The sequence below is a fragment of the Hakea prostrata genome, chromosome 11 (assembly GCF_041222555.1).
Source record: "Hakea prostrata isolate BN-2017 chromosome 11, UWA_Hpros_2, whole genome shotgun sequence".
In the NCBI taxonomy this organism is placed as follows: domain Eukaryota; kingdom Viridiplantae; phylum Streptophyta; class Magnoliopsida; order Proteales; family Proteaceae; genus Hakea; species Hakea prostrata.
The window spans coordinates 4,995,514-5,009,556 of NC_142610.1; the positions used below are offsets into that span (position 1 = coordinate 4,995,514).

At 36.4% G+C, this 14,043-nt stretch overlaps 1 pseudogene across 1 annotated transcript; it reads left to right on the top strand.

Annotated features, from left to right (window-relative positions):
• The first annotated feature begins 1,949 nt into the window (after positions 1–1,949).
• On the top strand, positions 1,950–6,530 carry LOC148999707 (wax ester synthase/diacylglycerol acyltransferase 11-like; annotated as a pseudogene). The gene is made up of 4 exons (XR_016170779.1): positions 1,950–2,729; positions 4,992–5,330; positions 5,946–6,083; positions 6,197–6,530. The product of XR_016170779.1 is annotated as a wax ester synthase/diacylglycerol acyltransferase 11-like (transcript).
• The last annotated feature ends 7,513 nt before the right edge of the window (positions 6,531–14,043 follow it).

Consider the following 14,043-nt stretch of genomic DNA (forward strand, 5'->3'; position numbering starts at 1 on the left):
AGAGGTACACAACAGATGATATTTTTCCAAGAAAATTACCCCTTAGACTTTGCTTGTGTGAAAATTACTATGATAAGATTGTGTGGGAAAATTACCCCTGAGACTTGGCTTGTTCGAAAATCTTGAGCACCAGGTTTTCTCTGGTCATTTGATTCAAAATGTTTCGATCCATGCAACCAAGTAATATTCATTTCTCCAATATTTTAACTAAAACTCTTAAAGAAGCCATAAGTAGAAAACTCAATTTTCATTTTTCAATGGTAATTCCCTAATTCTCTTCCCACACTGATAAACAAAAGCCCAATCAAATTAAAATTAGTCTTGGCCCAGGATAAGATCTCAGGTTCAAGCCAATGGGCTGAGATGGCTTCAGTCCAAGCCCAGTTTGGCTTGGGCTTCGAGTACAACTGTGACTTGAAAAATATTTAGAGTTCCAACTAGCAAGAATGAAATATTTACCATATAGACAAGAAAAACAAAAGGAAAAACGGGTTTACTACTGTTGCCTCTTGTTTTATAGTACTGATTGAACCTTGTTCCATATTAAATTATCATTATCTCTATCAGTCTATAACATCCATTTTGCCTATTATTAATGTCCATTATTTTTTCATCTATTTTGTTATTCTCTTAAGGGCCTGTTTGGTTACATGAGTCTGGAGATTTCAAATATCTAGAGATTTCAAATGAAAGAGGGGGAAGGCCCAAAAACAACCAGTTTGAGGCAAAGAGCTTAAACCGGTTCCCCCAACCCGCCGGGAAGGGACTAGAGAATCATGAATCTGAGTTCACCAGGATTCATGAATCCAAAGATTTGAAATCTATGGAGTTATAATTTATAAAATTAGATGTTTGGTTGTGGAATGAGATTTGTGGATTCATCCTAAAAAACTATTTGATCGATGTGATTTTTGTGAATGTGCAAATGTATAGCTTTTTTGAAATCTCTGGATTTCACCCTCTACCCATAAATCTACAGATTCACACATGGTATTAGATCAGTTGAAGGAGCCGAAGGTAGTAAATGAGAATGAAGAACAACAAGGTATAGACCATTGCTACTCTAGCCTTGGAAGAGAGTCCGATTGGTCATAGAGACCGTTGATTTTCACTTTGTGAAGGAGCATATTGTTGATAAGGGAATTATCAATGTTATTAGAATTGACAAAGACAACAAATCTGATGAAATTTGATAATATCCCAAATCCAGTACTCCAAACCTTTTTTGAATGGTATGCAAATATGGCAGCCAATCAATAGATGATTGTAATAGAACAAAATATAATATCTGTAAGTGCTATTAGTTCATTTAATGAATATTTCCTTTATAAAAAAAAAAAAAAAAAAAAAAAAAAAGAGTTTGGTGGTCCGATTTATCTCCACTATTGACCAAGTTGGCGACGTCTTTATCAACCCTTTGTCTCATATTTGGTTCTCTTTGCGGGGACAAGCTCCCTATCAAGGACGTGCTTCGCTTGTGGGGGGCGTGTTGAGGATACATAGCCCATAGTATTGGTGTATTTATTGGTGTATCTTGTATATGCTCATAACTAAAATACTGTACTGTAATTCATTTTATTCAATCACCATCGTATTTCTCACAGACACTAACCCTATAGGGCAAATGTTCCTTACACAATGTTTTTTTATTTCTTGAAGGACAAGTGAGTCCCTAGAAAAATTTATGGTTTATCCCAACGAGGTGATTCATCAGCCTTTCACAATGTCAGTCTCTGAACCCACAGCCTACCCTTTCTTGTAGAAACACTGTGGGCAGGTCTTCTACAGTTCTACGCATTGAAAAGTTTGTTCAAGTCTTTAATGTTACTCTCACCCAACCACGTTTAAAAGATCTCAAACCTGATCTGAAGTTGAACACATTAAAAGAGTTTCAAAATTCACTCTGGAAGCAATCTGCAATCTGCAATCTGCGATCTCCACTCTCTCCAATGGCTTCAAACCAAAAAGTTGCAGTAGAAGATTTCCAAGCTTTGCCACCACTAAGCCCAGTTTCACAGATCATCAATAGTCCTATATTATCTCTAACAGTTATTGCAGTTCTTGAGCTTGAAGATCCATTCGACAAGTCTCAAACAGTAAAGCTACTTAGAGATGTGCTGGTTCCAACCAACCATAGGTTCTCATCCATCATTGTCACAGACAAGAAAGGTGTGCAAAGATGGAAGAAAGTTGATGAGCTTAAGATTGAAGAACACATAATCATCCCTACTTTCTCAACTGGGTTATCATCAATGGATGATTACAGTGTTCATTTCAACAACTACTTGTCTGAGATAGCTATGGAACCACTACCAGAAGCTAGACCTCCGTGGGAAGTTCATCTTCTCATGTACCCAACAAGAAACAGTACTGGGTCTATTGTGTTCAAGCTGAACCATGCACTAGGAGATGGTTATGCTATGATGGGTACAGTAATGTCTTGCCTTAAAAGGGTTGATGATCCTTCAAAGCTCATTTCTCTGCCTTTGCCATCAGCAAGAGTGGCTGGACAGATGAAGAGCAAATGGACAAGAATGGCAAGGTTTGCTTATAGGTGCTTTAACACTGTTTCTGATTTCACTAAAGGGATGTTGCAGGGCTCAGTTTTGGAAGATGATACGACCATAATCCGGTCAGCAATGCCACGAGTGGAGTCCCCGCAGATAGAGATATCATCAGTTAGCTTTTCTGTGGATCAGATACGTTCTATCAAGGCCAAAGTTGAAGCAGTAAGTTCTCAAACTCTCTTCATTGTTTCTATGCATGCTTGTTCAAATAGTACTAGACCGGAATCTCCCAATAAGTGCCTATTTCTGTTATTGTATTCAGTGTAGTATTCTAAACTCTAAAGTGCGTCCTACCCTTGGATTAGAATATTTTGTGTGGTTGCATCCTATAACTCAATGGGAGATTAGCCCCTCCGAATTCAAACTCTCCCCATTTGTGTCTGTTTGCTTTGATAAAGAATACTAATTCCTCTGTAGTAGTTGACATTTAAGGAGAAACATGGGTAATTTAATAGAAAGTTATGAGGGAAGGTATTTTTCATTGCATTTTACTGAAATCATGGCAACAGTGAAGGTACATATTTATAACCTGTTTTGATCATTATGGAGGCACATGAAAATTCAGTGGAGCAACTTTTGAGAAGAGAAAAATTGCCAATAAATTCCTATTTTTTTAGATCTGGCTTCCTTTTTTCTGGTTTTGTGATAGATGATGAGGTTTTGCAGTTATGAGTCTCGATTGATTTGTTCTTATACAAGGACATCCAAGTCTCTCAAGAAACCATCCATACGAAATTTATGGAATTTACTGTGCAGGAAATTTACTCCAATATGAGTTTTCTTGATAGATTTCATGTTCCTAAAGTTTCTTGAATGTGCTTTACAAAAATATGATCTAGACTTTTTCTAAGATAAAGATTTTTGCACTCATAAATGTGATGTATTCTAAACAAAGAAAAGATTTTTGCAAGATTTGAAAAAATAATAATTTAATTTGAGGTTCATCCGAATCAGCTTATACACACCACCTTGACTACATCTTCCTAATAACTTTTAAATATACAATTCAAATATAAGAGTTTCGTCCTTAACCCCAAAGAGTTTTGAACCTTTGAACTCATTATGTGAAATAAATCTTTTTCTCTTATTAAATATACGGATTCTTCCTCTGATCTTATTAAACAAATTATTTCTATTTGCCATTGCCTTTAACATATAAGATGTGAGTATAAATAGATAATCTCCAGAAAAGAGCTGTTACCTTTCTTAAAGATCTGGCTAGAGAGGGAGAAGAAGTTCATTATCATGCAATATAGATTGTACAACGTGAATAGTTCTGAATTGTGCATTGGATTAGTCTCCTCTAATTTCAATTCAATCATTTAAGATTGCACTAGGTCAAGGAATTTTTTTTATTGACAGTTCTGAAGGTCTTTCGTATCTCTATTTAATGCGATTTAAGCAAGTAGGGCTCCTCAAACTGAATTCCATTTGGTCACCTCTGCTGCAAACTAGAACATAAATGTAACGATTACCTAACCTCTGAAGTAGGCTCCATTCCAATGAAGGCGAGTAGTAAATTTGACAGGTACATCTACAGCAGTTTCTACAACTGAACAAGTATCAAGTAGTCTTTATGTAAGTGTTAACTGTGTTAAATGAAAGGTATAAATGTCAGTCTGTACCCTTGTAGGGCCAAAATAAACTTGAGGGGAAAGGTCGACTCATGTGTGACTGCCCCATCACATGTCAATAAAAATTAGGGTTGTCAATAAAACTCTGTAGGCCTCAGTCAAAGACTCCAAACCTACCTTCGACCTGACTCAAGTTCCGTCCGACTTCTCAACTCAAAGGTCGGGTTTGGATTACAAAAGAACTATCCTTGGTAGGGTCGGATAGGATTTGGAAGCCAACCTGACCCGACCTTACCCAACCCTATATTAGTTTAGTTGGATTATATACAAATTGAGTTTGAATAACTATTTAACCAAGTATCATCACTAACCAGTTGAAGGGATTAACTTAGTTGGCAAAGAACAATACTTCATGAGTAAAAGGTCAAGAGTTAAAATCTCCTTGCAGCCACTAACCCATGCATGCAGGCCATGCTTAGAAGAACCCTGACAAGGTTTTAGGTTCAGAATTCTTAAGCCCTAGTAGGATTAGGAAGGATTTGGGTTTAGGGTTTAGGTCCTAAGATAAAGTTGGGTTTAGATTGGCCCAACTCAACCAACCCATTGATACTAATAGAAGTTTTATCCTTGAGGATGTTTCTTATGAGCAAGGTTTGAAGTATCAAGATCATACCAATATTGTGTTAGTATCGGTATACCTTTAAATATCTATATTTCCCCCCTATTTTTACAATTTTAATCTCTTTCCACTCTCTTGCTCAGGCATGACCACATTTTCATTCCTTTATTGGTGTTTGCTAGAAAATTGCAAGTTTGCTCGCAATACTAATTTGTTGTGGATATTGAACAGACTGTAAATGATGTTATAATGGGGATGCTCTATTATGCAATCCAACTATACATACAAAGGATGGAACAAAATTCAAGTGGCAGGAGAAGGGTGACTGCACTTTGTGTTCAAAACATGAGAAAGTTCAAAGGGGATGAAACTATTGAAGACTTGGTAAAAGGCAAAGTATGGGGGAACCAGTTTGGGTTATCTATATTATCAGTTCCCTCAATTAGTGATGATATAGCAAATGTGGATCCCCTTGAGTTTATCATCAAAGCTAAGGAGCAGACAAGTAGAAGCAAAAATTCATCAGCTCTTTATTTCTCAACAAAGATGCTGAACATAATGAGTTCCAAGGTTTGTTTGCCACTGTTTTCTAGAAATTGAAATTATCTGACCCTTAAATATAAATTTAGAACTTTACTTGGTAACTTTCAACACTTAATATGTAAATTTAGGACTTTGTTGTGATTAAATGGTACGCCTTGACCTTGGGAGGGTCATATTGTTGTGAAGATCAATGTTTTTTACTATGCAAAATATTCTAGGACACGTTTTGGGACCTAAACACCTTTCATGGCTAGCTGTTTTACAATGTTGGTCATTGTAAACATGCAAATGGGTCCTGTTCAGAATTCCAAGTTCTTTGAAATGACTAGTTTAATTAAGGTTTTGGCTTCTACTTTGGGCTTTTTTTTTTGGGTACAAGGGTATTTTGGTCTTTTGTTTTGAAGGAGAGTGTTCACCTGTTTTATACTTATAGCCTCTCACAAGGATTATTGAAAAATGTTTATGTTGTACTCTTTTCTTCTTCTTCCTCATAATGAAACACCATCTCTGCTCAGTGGTGCATGGATGTAAAGTGTACTACGTAAATCTAGTGTTGTATGTGCTTTTGCTTTGCATATGAAACCCTAGATGAATCCAAGACCACCGGTTAAAAAGGACTAAAGCTTGTGATTGATGTTGCAGGCAGCAACTCAGTTCATCCATTCTACCCTTAAGAACACAAGTCTAGTGGTTTCCAATGTGCCTGGTCCAATGCAGAAGGTGGCACTTCTTGACCATGCACTCAAAAGCATCTACTTTACTGTGGTTGGTACTCCTCAGGTACAATTTAAGTTGACAATCCATGCAAATTTGATTCATTTAATTGGAATTATATTTTCTCTTTATATTTTAGCTAATTACTTGTATCCTTAATCACTATCTGTGAATCACAGAGTCTATTTTTCACTGTCATGAGTTATAATGGAGAGCTTAGATTGGTGGCAAGAACTGAGAAGGGATTTATTGATAGCAAATTACTTCTTTCCTTTATAAAGGAAGCCTTTGAGAAGTTTTATGCAGCAACTCGTGGAAAGGATGCCATGATAGCAGCAAAATTCAAATAATGGATTCTCTCTCGAGAGTGTTGAGAAGAATCAATTAACTGAAGAAACGTGGTCAGATGCATTCTCCCTCTGCTTGTATGCCCTTGCAGAACTCGTAGCTATATTGGAGATGTCTGATCACTTTGGTATCTGTTTTATTTATATTTATATGACATGTTTCTAGGGTTTCAGGTGTTTGGTATTGTTTATGCTTATTATTTTTATTCAAAACAAGCTAGAACAGTATAGCAGCTATGCACTAATGGTAGAAGATGCCTTTTACCATGAAAGTTCACATGATGTGAATCCCATGGTGGATTTTACGTGGTTGGATCTCGTAGCTCTTCTTTTTCTTTCTATAATATATTCTAGAATTAGCTAAAGTTCAACTTTCTGATCATAAACAAAAACATGGACGGCACAAAAGCATCACAGGTTGATCAGCATGAAAGAGAATTACCTTATACAGGTGTGATAGCACAGTCCGATAAGGGACCTGCTATAGGATTAGGATACTCATCGAAACATAATCTGAGAGGTGGAAAAGATTATCTGAAGAGAAGATGAAAAGCATGGATGGTGTTGCGATGTAGATTCTGGATTTAATTGAAATTGCTTCAGTGCTATGCAATTATTGTGCAGCACCACTCGTTTAACCTAGCTCAATATATATGAAGAAAGCAAACTAGTAAGTAATTTCTTGCATCATTATCTCAGAGCTAAGTGCAAAATTTAAAATTTACTGTTGGAATCTTGGTGCTACCCAGTGACGAGATAAAGAATAAAAGGCAACAAAAGAGAGAAGACAAAGTCATTTGATGACGGAGTTCTTCCAATATGCCCTACGTCTCTAGGGTTTAGTGAAGCCCAATATCTTGATGATGGATAGACAAGATTACAACGAAAAGGAACAAAACTTGCAACTGAACATAGAACTCATCAAGAAGATCAAAAGCACCATGAAATCCACACTAGAAGTTCTCGAAAAAACACCATCACTGGAGGAGAAAGAGGAGCAAATTTGTAAATTGCAAAGCTCTCAGCAACTTTAAACCACAAATAAACCATTGAATGGCTCAGGTGAACATGACCAAATGAACCACACAAAACCCATATGCAAATCCCTTGTCGGGCCCAATAAAAACACGGGGCTAGTTGAAGGGGACCAAATCAGAGAGTAGAAAAGATCCCAATGGTTCAATAGAACCAAACACAAATGGGCCAAATTATAGGTAACCCAATTCAATTCTCCCCCTTAAGTTATAACAACAAGACTATCCAACCACAGCAAATTAATTAGGCTCCACGACATAAGCACCTACAAAGATGTAAATACAAGACAAATAGTACCAAAAGAAACAAATTAACAGTGCCATGCAGCTAAACCCAAAACTAAACAATATGCATGAACACACAACTAAACAGTACACTTGTGAATGAACATGTAGCAATAACATCAGCTTAAAGATGCATAAATCTATACCAAAATCTGGACAACAACAATATACACAGCATGGCGTATATCTAAAAGGAAAACCATGCAAAAGAGCTTCAAAAAATTGGGCAGCATGTCCCTAAAAATGTAACATATACATGACTTGGAAAATGCACAAAATAATACTAGACGCCACCACAAATTACAAATAAAAGGTAACAAAGAATAGACAACTGCATAATGTATCAACACATCAGGTAGACTTATTCACAACAAATCAAGACAATGCAAAAATTTGGAAAGAAGAAAATTTTAGTACCATAATCTGCAAGATTATACTCGGTGCTAATTTTCGCTGTATCAAGCACACCATTAACTACTTTCTCTTCAAGGAAAAAAATACTTAATATTAATGTGTTTAGTTCTATCGTAATAAATTGGGATTTTAAACAATAATATAGCACCTTAGTTATCAATAAAGACAATAGTACCAAAAACAAAAGTTATCAATAAAGACAAGAGGCTCACATTTCAAAATATCATATTCACACAATAAACCACGCTGCCAAATTGACTCCAAACACTCAGATGCAGCAACAAGCTTAGTCTTAATAGGGATAGATAAAGCTACTTCAAACTGTTGTTACATCTTCCAACTAATGCAATTACCAGACAACATAAATAATAAGTAGATAAACATTTTATGTTATCTCTGTTACTAGCATAATTAGATCAATATATCCTTCTAAGGTAAGCTTATGAGGTAACCTCCTAATAAGTCCAAAGTCAACATAACCTCTCAAGTATCTTAATAACTACTTGAGACCAAGCTAATGTTCTTTTCCAGGATTGGCGATAAATCTACTCAAAATACCTGCAACATGAGCAATGTTAGGTCTAGTACATATCATAAGATACATAAAAGAATCTAAGAAACTAAAGAAGGATAATTTAGACATCTCAATTTTTTCATAATTAGTTTTAGGACAATGATCGTTGGAAAGTTTGAAATGTGTAGCTAAAGAGATTTTAACTGACTTAGATTCCAACATTTTAAACTTTTCAATGATCCTCATCAAATAAGATCTTTGACAAATATAGTAAATCCCTCCCCCTCATCCCTATAGACCCCAATCCATAAATTTTTTTTAGTAGATCCAAGTTCTTTCATTTCAAATTCTGATTTTAATTTGCATTTAATATCATTAGTAAATATCACATTAGCATATGCAATCAATATGTCATCCACATGTAATAGCAAATACAGAGGCACAAAATCAGAAATGATGAAATAGAGGCAACTGTCAACTGACTCCTACTAAAACCAATGCTCATTACGTTGGAGTCAAATCTTTTGTTTCATTGCCTAGGGCTTGCTGGAGACCATAAATGGATTTCTTTAACTGGCAAGCCTTATTTTCAATCCCTATTGCTAAAATGCCTAGAAGGGCCTACATATAAATCCTTTCTTCTAAATTGCCATAAAGAAAGACAATTTTAACATTCAATTCCTCTAAAAGCATTTTGGACTGAGCAACCAAGGGTAGCAACACCCTTCTAATCTTATATTTAACATGTGAAAATATCTCATTGTAATCAATCCTTTCTCCCTTCGCAACAAGTCTAGCTTTATATTTTATAGAGTTATTAATTCTATCATCCTTGATTTTAAAGATTCACTTACAAGGCAATATAATTTATGGTCTCTAGCTCCATCAACCAGGTCCCACACTTGATTTTGACTCATCTTCAATGGCTTTTAACCATGATTCTTTATCTTTGGAACCTAAGGTGTCTTCAAAGGAATTGGGTTCGATAGACCCTCCTCAAAAGTTTCATCCTCAGCCTCAAGAGCAAAATTTACTAAATACCTCCTAAGTGGTCTAATTTGTCTTCTAACACTATCTCTGGCCAGCTGATAACTACTCAAATATGGGATCTCACCATCCCCACCAGTATCAATCACAAAAGAAGGCACATGACTACCATTAGACTCATAGTCCTTAGCCCTAGGTTCATCATCACTAGAGCTAGGCTGAGGAGAAGGCAAGGGTGAAACAGATCCTGGGCTATCTCTAGCCTGAAAAGGTTCCTCGGGAACCACATCCTACTCTAAGTCAAACTAGGTAAAGTCAGTAAGTCTCTGGTCAGGGCGGTTAAGATGGGTATTGCCTATGGCCAAGCAAGGGAATACTGTCTCTCTAAACAAGACATCCCTACTAATAAGGGTCTTCACACTAGGAATTAATCTGTCCCACAACTTCTAACCTTTTACACCCTCACGGTATCCAAAAAAATGCACCTCCTACTCCAAGGTTCCAACTTACCAATGCTTTGAAGAGCAAAGGCTGGTTTCCCCCCACCACATCTTCTCAAGAGCTTGGAACCTATAGTCAGAGAAGGGCATCTATTAATGAGGTGAACAGTTGTGACCACAACATCACCCTAAGATCCCTTAGGAAACATAGAGTAATTAACATGCATCTAGTTTTATTTAAAATTGTTCTATTCATTCTTTCAGCAATGCAATTTTGTTGAGGGGTAAATCTAACAGTCTTATGTCTCTCAATACCCTCATCTTTATAGAACCCATCAAACAATTCATTCACAAATTCCAACCCATTGTCTATCCTAAGAGTCTCAATTTATTTCCACCTTAAGTTTTCAATCAGCACACACCACTCTTTAAATTTTGATCTTTAATAAAAAAACCTAGGTCAACCTAGAGTAATCATCAACTAGGGATAAGAATTAAGAATTACCTCCATAAAACTTGACAGGTTGTGATCCCCAGAAATCAACATGTATATAATCTAATATGGCACTAAATGTGTGGGCCCAACTCTAAAACTCAACTTATGTTGTTTGCCTAGGATAAATACTCACAAAACTTCAGGTTTTTCACCCTATCCTCACCAAACAAGCCTTGTTTCCTAAGCATTTGTTAGCCCCTATTACTAATATGACCTAATTTTGCATGCTTGATACTAGTGCAAACTGACTTCCTAGACGAACAACATGCATTTGAGATATCCTCTAAGTACATACTCCCATCTAAAATATACAAGTTAGACTAAACCATACCCCTCAGGTAGACATGTGATCCCCTACCTATGGTAAGGACCCTTGACAACCTTAGTGTCAAATCCAGCTTTGTCCAAGCTGCTAATAGAGATTACGTTTCTATTAAGATTATGGATATATCTAACATCATACAAAGTGAAATGGAATCATCATGTGTGTCTAACCTAATAGTGCCAATACCCATAACATCACACACGTCATTATTACTCATCAACACTCCATGAACTTCAGTTAGGAAAGTAAACCAATCAATATTAGGACACATATGGGAAACCAGAATCAAGAATTCACTCATCATGCCTATCAACATAAAAAACAGTCAACACTTTTGACATTCTTTTTTACAAGAAACGTTTCTTAGGTGTGGAATCAAATTTATTACTTTGCTGATTATTCCTGTTATTATTATTATATTTGCCCTTATTCTTGGGTTTCCCTTGTTTGTTAAACCATTTACCATTTACAAACAAGTTCTCCCCACCCCCTTGGCCTTATTCAAGGCTAACAACTCAGATTACCTATTCCTTAGTGCCTTAATACGTTGGTCAAGGGTAACATTTTGACAGACATATTTTATAAAATTTCTAACAACAAGATAATCATGATGTAAGGAATTTAATAAAATGATGGATAGGTTCTGATCATCTAATTTACTCTTCTCTCCAATGCTGGCCAAATCTTTAACAAGTTTCTTGAATGTGTGAAGATTATGATCTAAACTAACAAAAGGATCCATCTTAAACCATATAATCTTTCTTCCAGATAGACTTTGTTGCCTACATTATTTTTCTAGTAAATCTAGTCAAAGTTGGTCCATGTACATCTTCAGAGTAGTATTATCATCCTTATTAAGGCATTTAATCACACTATCAATACTGTTTTAGAGCATGCACTGAATGACATTCTTCGTAACCTCAGTCCTCAAAGCAGGGTCTATGCTCTCAAAGAAAACATCAGGTTATCAATAGCTCTTAACAACCTTTGTTGGGCCATAAGTGCTCTCACTTTTCTTGTCCATATGGTAAATTCTCTGGTCCCATCAAATTTATCTATATCTGTCCTTCAGCTCCCCATTGGAGCCCTAAAGTAAGGATTCTTGGGGTTTTCACCCCACATCTACAACAAAACTAGGGTAGGGATACTTGGGGTTTCTCTTCATTTACCATCATGTTTTTCCTTAACTTATCATCATTCATCATCATTACCAGGGTATCTACTTTCAACTTGTGAACCACCCCACCAACACCCCTCCCCTCAAAAGAAAAAATCAACTGTGCATAGGAAGATGAAAGATTATATATAGTGAGCGAATTAAGGGTATTTTTGCTTGCAAACTAGGTGCCAGTTTTTAGGCGCTGAGTAGAATAATTTCACCTTTCTCTAAGGGCATAGCCAGTGGGTTCTTAGTCTAGCATGGCCTGGGGAAGATTAGACGTATGCATGCTTACCTAGTGAACTTGTGACCTGGGTAGAGAGATTCTTTCAAAGGCTTGAACTAATGGAATACTAGGAATGTAGGTCTATTTAGAGGGATTGATGCTTCCATAATACATATAATGACTACCTTCTCTCAACTCTGTGCAAATATACAACTTCATAATATGGAGTTTCAAAGGACTCGTAGGGAACCTTATCAAAGGCCAAGTCACATTTCATTACTGAAGAACTTGCTCTCTTTCAAATCTTTGTAGATGGATCATGTGATAGTACTTCACGAAAAAGAGGTAGAGATTGCATTTTGTGGGATTATAATGGCGGTTTTGTGCTGCTCAAAGAAAATGTGAACATAGTTCTTGGGCAACTATAGTTGAACTTGAAGCCATTAGAGATGACATTTTTCCTGGCAGTTCTTTAGGAGCTATCAATTTGCATATCCATTCGATTTGCTTACTTGTGATTTTCTCTCTAAGGTCTCCAATCCTCTTTAGATTGGATGGGTTCAATTTAGTTAAGGATATTTTGTGATTTTTTTAGCAGAGTTTTGTTTAGTTATATTCCTAGGGTTGGCGGTTTTGCTGATTTTCTTGCTAAATGTGCTTGCAGATTTTCCTTAAACAGAACTTGTTGGGCATACACCTACCACCTTTGTTATTGTGGATTCTTCTTATTTGTATAGGTCTTTTGACCTAAATTTTTTCATTTAATATGAACCTTGCGAAAGCATACACATATATGTATAATTTCTTTTTTGGCAAAAAAAGAAAAAGAAAAAAAGGAAGCTTGTGACCTCAATTAGCGAGCATTTGACCCACATGCCAAACATTTTTTTCTTCTTTCCTTTTCTCGGGGTCTGAAGGGGTGTAAACAGACCGGATTCTGATCGGATAGTGTTAATATCATATCCGCATCCTATTATATTCGGACGGATTCGGATAATATCCTATCAGTTTTCGGACGGATTCAATCGGACTCTGATGATAATCTAATAGTTATTTCATTAAGTAGATTCTTCTAAATGGGTCTCAATACATATTGAATACAAGTTTCGACTACTTGTTTACATCCTTACCATTTTATTTGTGAGGGTTAGGTTTAAAATTTAAGAATTTAGCAACTTTGTAGCTATTTTAGTAGAAAATCTAGAAAAATAGTCACATGTTACAGGTGAATTTCTTATAAAAATAAGAAAAATAAATCTAAATAAGTAACTTAATCGGATAATTTTAATAATCAGTAAGAAATGGGTATACCATATCCACATCCTATTAGTAATCGGACGCAGTTGGATAACCTTAAATGGATGTGAATAGGAATTCGGAGGCGGATTTCGGTTATCCAATTACACCTTGGTCTGAAGCCAAGCAGTTTGGTCATTCAAAATTCATACAAGAAAAGAAAAAAATAAACAGTGAAACAAACTGTCAATAAACACTTATATTAGGATCGATCATCGTCTCACTCCCCTACAACCCCCCAACCCTCCTCCCCTTCTGCCACTTCAGGACACCTCCTCCCCTCTTCTATCCCTCCCTGCCCATGCTCAACCCACCCATCCACTCCCCAGGTCTCCTCTCTTTGCCTCTTCCACCCAGCATCTTTTTACTGGCAGGCTTGTCCCTCTGCAATATTCCCCCCTCATTGGTTGTCGTGGAGCTCAAGACTCAAGTCTCCGGGGAAGAAGAAAAAGAAAACTAGGAAACACTAATTTTGTCCCTGAGTTTTGTTAGCGTTGGTCTCA